The sequence below is a fragment of the Lactuca virosa genome, chromosome 2, assembly GCF_052849685.1.
Source record: "Lactuca virosa cultivar CGN04683 chromosome 2, Lactuca_virosa_CGN04683_v6, whole genome shotgun sequence".
Lineage (NCBI taxonomy): Eukaryota > Viridiplantae > Streptophyta > Magnoliopsida > Asterales > Asteraceae > Lactuca > Lactuca virosa.
In genome coordinates this window covers 37,473,616-37,482,089 of record NC_136427.1, presented here as the reverse complement: position 1 = coordinate 37,482,089, position 8,474 = coordinate 37,473,616, and the positions used below count along the sequence as shown (strand labels likewise).

The following is an 8,474-nucleotide window of genomic DNA, read 5'->3' as shown; positions in this document are numbered from 1 at the left end:
GTAATTGTCTACCGACTGACTAAATCCGCCCACTTCCTGCCGATCAAGGAAAACTTCAAAATGGAGAGACTCACACGAATCTACATCCGAGAGATAGTTCGACTGCATGGTGTGCCAGTGTCCATTATCTCCGATCGAGATAGCAGGTTCACTTCGAGGTTTTGGCAGTCACTGTAGAAAGCTCTTGGAACTAAGCTGGATATTAGCACAGCTTACCATCCTCAGACAGATGGGCAGAGTGAGAGAACCATACAGACCTTGGAAGACATGTTGAGAGCATGTGTCATTGACTTCGGTGAGTCGTGGGACACCCATTTGCCCTTGGTCGAGTTTTCATACAACAACAGTTACCACACAAGCATCAAGGTTGCGCCTTTCGAAGCTCTCTATGGCCGCAAGTGCATATCATATCTACGCTGGGCTGAGGTGGGCGACACGCAACTAGCCAAGGGGCAAGTCCCTGACAGCACTCTCACTGGCCCAGAAATCATCCGCGAAACCACCGAAAAGATCGTACAAATCCGAGAACGACTTAAGGCCTCACGAGATCGACAAAAGAGCTACGCCGATAAACGACGAAAACCCTTGGAGTTCCAGGTTGGAGACCGTGTTCTGTTGAAGGTCTCGCCCTGGAAAGGCATGATATGCTTTGGAAAGCGTGGAAAGCTAAATCCAAGATACATAGGACCCTACGAGATCCTCGCTAGGATCGGTCCCGTAGCCTACAAACTTCGTTTACCGCAAGAACTTATCAACATTCATCCTTTCTTCCACGTTTCGAATCTTAAGAAATGCGTATCCGACGAAACCCTTACGATTCCTCTTGTCGACATTGAGATCAACGAGAACCTGAACTTTGTGGAAGAACCAGTCGAAATCATGGATAGAGAGATCAAACGAACGAAACAAAGTCGCATCCCGATAGTGAAGGTTCGTTGGAATGCCAAGCGGGGACCTGAATTCACTTGGGAGCGCGAAGATCAGATGAAAAAGAAGTATCCGCATCTCTTTTCAAATCCATGATTTGTACTCTATGTTCGAATTTCGGGACGATATTCCCTCTAACGGGGGGATGATGTGACAAACCGAAACTTTTTCTGTTATCCTTACCTAGTTTTCGTTAATAAAATTTGGGTTTTTATTTAATTCCGGCAAATTTCTTAGTTTGGGAAGGACTTTACGTTTTAAATAAATCAATTCGGATTTATTTCTGTTCACGTTAGTATTATTTTTGGTCTAACGGAATATTCTAAGCTCAGTTCAATCGAGTTTTGGATTCAAAAACGAGGTTTTCTAAGTCAAAGCATAGCATCCGGGCCAAACAACCCTTCGAGAGGAGTTTACAGCCGCAAGATCAGTTTACGACCGTAAACCCTGTTCACGGCCGTAAACCCTCCACCCCACCCCTTGGCCGTAAACTCACCCCTATATAAGGGATGAGTGGCCTTCATTTCTCACTTTACATACTCCAGAAGCTTTCTCTCTCTACTCTCTCTCTCTCTACAAACTTCGAAATTGCTCAATGATCCTCAAGAATGTAAGTGATTCTTCACTTTGATAGTGTTTCTATCCTTATTATAGTGATGAATCCATGTCTCATCTCCTAAATTTCATCATTTTATAGATTTTCTCTCTCACCAAGAACACCAAGAACACATACTAGTTCTTGGTGGCTAAAAACCTCATTCCAAGCTTCTTAACAGTAACTAACTACCATCTGTACTTGTTATCTACTAGAAACCATAGATTTTCGCCTAAAAATAGACCTAAAACGCATGAACTGGGTGTTTACGGCCGTACACCCTTCAATGGCCGTAAACTCTATTTTTGGTCGATTATTGACCTTTAAACTCTTCCTTGAGCTGGGCACGAGGCTTAGAACACTTCCAGAAGGCCAGAAAGGACCTTGAAACACCAAAAATCGCACTTTTCGCCAAGTGTTTACGGCCGTAAACCTATGGGCCGTAAACCCATGGACCGTAAACACTTGGGCCGTAAACATATGGGCCGTAAACCCTATTGGGTCGCAAACCCTTGACCGTACACTCCTTTTTACGACTGCAAACTCCCCATTTTCAAATCATATGTGATTCTAACACTTAGTTTTAAGTGTTTCCTGGCCCCTAGGATGATTTCCTTCCATAACAAATAGTGTTAAGCCCTCACCTAATGCATATATGTACTTTTACATGATAATAGGATCCATTTGTGCCCGAGGCTTTATTTGACACTCAGCAATTCCTAGCAACTTACACTCGAATCCCACGTCAAACAGTGAGTTCATACCCCTACGCTTTTCTGAGTTTTTCATGTTTTCAGGGGGGGAATACAAGCAAAAGTACAAGGAAACTTGTGCTCAAAGTATATTATTTTGTTTAAAATAATTATATGTTCAGTATACTTTTAACACAGAAAACAGTTTTACCAAACGATTAAGAAATCAACTCGTAGAAACAGTTTCCAAAAATCAAAGCAAGGAACTTCTGAATCTTGTCATTAAATGTGATATTTTATAAAGAATTCATACAAAACATAAACAGGATTTTCGGTATTATTACATGCAAATTGTTAGTCTAAAGTTGGAGACACGTCCTTGGTAACACTCCCACCGAATTCGAGAGTGTATGACTAACACTTGTAACCAGAATCTCTTGTAGGGAGAGCATGACTGTGGTGTATAGATCTATACGAGACTGACTATCCCGCACCTCGCTGCTAGCTACAGTGGGACCGTCAAGTCTACGGGTGACAAAGTCATAAAAAGATACTGGCCCCCGTTACGTGCCATATCAAGTCTAAGTACGGTTATGACACTCGCAACCTAGATAATAGAATTTACTTTGTAATAATGAAACAAGTGAACTAACCTCAAAGTAATAACCGATTTGATTACTAGAGCGTATTAATAATACCCTTAGGATTTAGTTCACCACTTATATATTAGTTTTATTTATATAATAAGGCTAATACACCTCACAGGGAACAAACAGGGTTTTTCAAGGAAACTACATCTAACGATACAAGTATGGTAGATACTTATACACCTCAGACAAGAACACATAACCAACTATCAACTTTTAAGGAAAATATAGGATTTTCCTGGGATAACTCAACCTTACATAAACAGGCTGTTTAACATATAACTAACGGATAATCAAACATCTTTCATAAGAAAATATATGATTTTCTTGGGAAACACTTTTCAAAGGATCAAAGAAACATTTCTTTCACCAGAACTAAACACTTATGAACTCACCAGCTTTATGCTGATATTTTAAAACTACTTGTATTCTCAGGGCAACAATAGACAGGTACTCTTGCCAACTTTTGGAGAAGACGGAGCATTTTGGAGTCACGTCTTTTACTTTTGTTATATACTGATGCGAACAAACTATATGTTCAAACAATATAAATATTCATATTATAATGTAATAGTTGTGCTTACTACGCTTAGTATGATACAACTGTTGTGATACTACGCATGACGTCACCCGCCCCCGGACGTTTCCGCCGTCCGCTCCGACGGTTCGGGGGTGTGAGATGGTGTCCCTCAAAGGCTCTGGATCTGAAGTCAATACCCCAAAACATGCTTGCATCCATGAATGGTTCCAAAAATGGCACCTTCAAGCCCTAAACTACCTCAAATGAGCTGGAAATAGAACACAACCTCTGGATTTACTTGCTTCCTCTTGAACTCCCCAAGCTTTTTCTTCCTTCTCAAGCTTTAAAACTACCAAAGACACACAAAAATGGCTTAAGAACACTCAAAATGGGTTAGCGTTTCAAATTAGGGTTTTCTGGACTAAGGGTGGCAATGAGGGATGCTACAATGAGGGTGTTAAGGTGTTTAAATAGGGTGCAAACCCTGAAAATAAGGGTTTCACTCTGGCAGACCTACTCGCCGAGTCGAGGCTCTTCGACTCGTCGAGTAGACTTCAAGTACCGCGTCCAACATATCCAATTCTTACTCGACGAGTTTCGGGCCTCCAACTTGCCGAGTCCCTTAGCAAATATGAATACTTTTTATTTAAATACATACCAGGAACCGGGCATTACACATTTAAAATATAATATAAGTTTCGTAATAAGGAAAAATAGTAAAAATCAGTCGAATCGTCCGTATGTCGTAAAAATAATTGTGCCAAAACATATATATATATATATATATATATATATATATATATATATATATATATATATATATATATATATATATATATATATATATTAGCTACCCCATTTTAAAATGAGCCACTCATGATTGGTGCCAGTTTTGTAGGGTGTTTAGGTCTAAAATGGGGACGAGAAACTATGTACACAGATCATCTTTTATTGCTTTTCTTTAATTAATTTTGTTTTAGCATATATATATATATATATATATATATATATATATATATATATATATATATCTCCTAAAATATTTCAACCTCATGTATTTGAAAACTCTATTACCATTTAAAACGTCTTTTAATAATGATTAAAATCATAAGTTATAAATATAATGATAAATGTTGATATTATGACATGAATTATAACAGTTTATTACAACTTCTCCATTTATAATGCAATTAATACATATCAAAATGTTTTTATAACTTAAATATTATTTTAATACTAAAACACTTTAACTTTTAACTAAATAACTATTAAAATTGAAGAATAAGATATATTAATTAGTTGATTATTAAATTTATAGTTTTTAGGCTCTTCCAAAAAATAAATTGAAGAATTTTTATAACTTATGATATAGTAATTAGTTGATATATATATATATATATATATATATATATATATATATATATATAATTGTAGGACTTTAAGAATAAGATCGAGAAAAAAAGAGATAAGAAGACACAAAGTTCTACTTCATTAGACAAAACATGATCATTTTTATATATCAATATGGATTCCTAAGGAAAGAGGACGAAAATTATGAACGTTGATATATTCGGGTTCTTTTTCAATAAAAAACATGTCATAAAAAAATTAAAAAAAATGAAGTGGGTATTTTGATATAATTTGATGCATGCATGTTTGATGTACAAATCTACAAGCATCCCTTTTACTTTTATCATATTTTATTTTTACCCCCTTAATTAAAATTTAGTTTTAAATATTTTCTATTTATTCAACTATTTTTTTATTTGTATATTTTTTCATTGACAAAATGTTTATATATTAATCTAATGATAACCTTAATTAAAATATTTCATATTAAAGTATAATATGTTCAAAAAACAAAAAAATAAATGATAAGGTTTTATGCAACATTTTAGTTTGATGAGCATTAATAAGTTAAATTCGTAAAAAAATACTTTAAAAAGTTTAACCATTTGAATGGTCGCTTATTTAGAGGTCAACATTTTTTGATTAATAAGGTGTCAAGAGTGTTAAATCTTATCATATGTTTACTATTGAAGATGCTTTTAGGCTATAGGTAGTGGATGGTATTAAAGGATGTGCTAAGGGAGATGTAAAGGATGCTAAACCACTCTCTACCTTGTGTTAAGGAGGTTGCTAAGAATAAGTTGCTATGGATGTAGAACCACTCTCTACCTTGTGCTAAGGAGTTCGTTAAGAATAAGTTGATATGTATGTCCCCAGAGAATAGAGGAGGGGGAAAGTATAAATGAGTGTTGTGATTAGTTGGGTTGTATTTCTTTATATTCTTTAATTTCTTTTCTTCAAAATTAAACCTATTAAATTGTTACACTTTCATTCTCTATTTTTTTTTTGTGCTAGACATGCTAAGTTTATGTAACATAAAAAAAACTAAAACATCCTATGTGGCATCCTGCTAAAAGTATGATCACATTCATCCTTAACACTTTGTAAAAAAACTTAATAGAATATGACAATCGAAAGATTTGTGTACGTTTACTTTTTTGAAGCACGTGTCTTACGTACCTAAAATAGGAACATATGGTCATCCAAAGAATTTTCAATACAAAAAGTGTCATGCCGATTAAGCTTTTTCATGAAGACGGATATTTGGTTTGGCATCGACTTTGGTTGGTTTATGTACGAATTTTGTAACTAACAAAGCAATTTTATAATTATTTGTTGGTATATGTTCTAACAAGTTAATATTTTTCACACCCCTCTCTAATTTTGCTTTTTATATATACACCATGGACTACATAGATTTTTATAATTTATTTCTTTTAGCAAAACTTACTATGCACTACTCGATGTTGAAGAATGTTCAAAAATACGTAATTAAATTGTGATTCAAGCATATCAAACTCTAATTGCCATCTGAAAATTATCTAAGTAAGTTACAAATTTCCAAAGCTAAAAGATAATACGGGTGCCATCTGAAAATTATGCAAGTAATATACAAACTTCCAAACTTAAAAATACAATAATGGTGAGTGTGTTAGCTATTCTAAAGAAATTAAAATATACCACCTTCAACATGTTATCCCACACTCGAATTCTAGGTATGGGTGTTCAAAAAAATTTAAAAATAAAGAATCCGATCCAAAATATTTCGAAATTTATGATATCCAAATTTTGGATATCCAGAATTCTAATTCATGGTTTTTCGAAAATAGATTAGGGAAATGGTTTTACAAAAACTTCATATATTTGGATAATCTGAGATATGGATTTTATAACTTTTGAAAATTACATTTTACTAACATTTTTAGTATTTGAATTTTCAAAAGTAGAGAATCCTAATATTGCCATTCATGTCAGCAATAAATTATAAAAGCATCTACAATATATTGTTTAATGTAAGAGTTAACAAGGTGAAATGTCTGGTTCACATTCAATAGATTAAAATCAGTTACAATAGTTACAATAGGATGTAATATTGGCGTTTAGTTGATAATGTTTATTAAAGTAGTAAATTTGATAAAGAGAATGTTTTTTAAGTTTTACATAATTATTTCATCGAAAATTTGTAAAGTTAAACGCATTTTACGAGAAAATGATAGAAATGTATGAAAATAGAATAATAACTAGAAAGGTTACCTCCGCTACACGGGGGCCAGAAGCTTCCAATGTTGTTTCCGAATTGATAAATATGACAGACATAGAAAGTGCAAGGATGAAAAGTCCGGACTTTGCCCCGGACAAAAAATGTAAAAAATTTTGACTGCAAGGACCAGAAGTGTGAAAATGACTAAAGAATTAAAGGGGTAGTAATTAGCAACTTTTTAAAAAGGGATCAAAGTTGTCAAACCGTTAAAGTTTTGTGGCCAAATTTAAATATTAAAAGGTTCCAAAAAGTTGTAAAAATATTGATTGCACGGACCAAAACTGTCAAAATGGGTAAAGAATAATGAGCAAAGTTGCCAAAAAACATCCAAATTTAGTATTCCTAACTCCAACAATAATACAGGGACCAATTCTGCCAAAAAAATGGGAAGTTGAATGAAACACAAACAAAAGGACATGAATAAATTAATTAAAGAAGTACAGGGACCGGATATGTAAATCAAGGGACCAAACTTGGACAAAGTATGCCAACTTCACTATTCCTTTCTTCCACAACTTTAATATATATATATATATATATATATATATATATATATATATATATATATATATATATATAATTGAATTTAATGTTCTATTTGTATTACATTTTTTCATCATATATTCATATTTTGTTAAATAATATGAAGCAATCATGGCTAAAGTAATGTTTTATTTGTATTAGAGTTTTTCACGATATCATTACTTACAGATAATTCTGTTTTGGAAGTGTTTAGTTAGGCTATATATATAACAACCATCGTTTGTCGCCTATATACTTACAATCATTTAGCATTATCAAGCATTAACCTGACAACCTGATGGCTTCCACACACAAAAAGTCTCCTGCCATGATGCTTTTCTTGTTGACCTTTCTTTGCATCACTATGGTCCCGATTTTAGGTATGAAAGCTTTCTTTCATTTTTAGTTTATCTTTACAACTCTCATTTATGTTACATGGACAAAATGTATTGATTCAATGTATTTATGTACAGCTCTTGAGCCAATATATAAAATTTCTTCAAAATTGTGCTTTGGAGATTGTAACCAGGATTGTACAGTACTTTGTAGAAAACTTAGCTATCCAAATGGTGCTTGTCAAAACAAATTATGTTGCTGTCATAATTAGTTAATACATGTTTCCATACATGTTCCTGTATGTCAAGTACCTGGGTGATTATTCCGAAGACATGTGGGTTAATAATTGTTATTTGTAATAAACCATTTCTTCGGATCTTGCTAATAAAGTTAAATAAACGACTACTCTATCCCATGATTTCTCTTTGCCTTTTTCTTTTTTACATAAATTTCCGTCTTGAGTGAATAGTATTTTGAAACATTGTGTTTGCTTTGTATTATATATGATACATTGTATATTTTTTGTGACCTGATTAAACGCTAGAACTACGGGAGAGAGAGATAGATAGAGAGAGATTGTGTATTAAATCCGTTGAAAGAATAAAATTAGAAAAATAATACCTTT

At 33.7% G+C, this 8,474-nt stretch overlaps 1 long non-coding RNA gene across 1 annotated transcript; it reads left to right on the top strand.

The window, feature by feature from the left end:
- Positions 1 to 7,764: 7,764 nt before the first annotated feature.
- LOC145156297 (uncharacterized) lies at positions 7,765 to 8,269 on the top strand. Its single transcript, XR_013736598.1, has 2 exons — positions 7,765 to 7,893; positions 7,987 to 8,269. It is a non-coding gene; the product is annotated as an uncharacterized LOC145156297 (long non-coding RNA).
- The last annotated feature ends 205 nt before the right edge of the window (positions 8,270 to 8,474 follow it).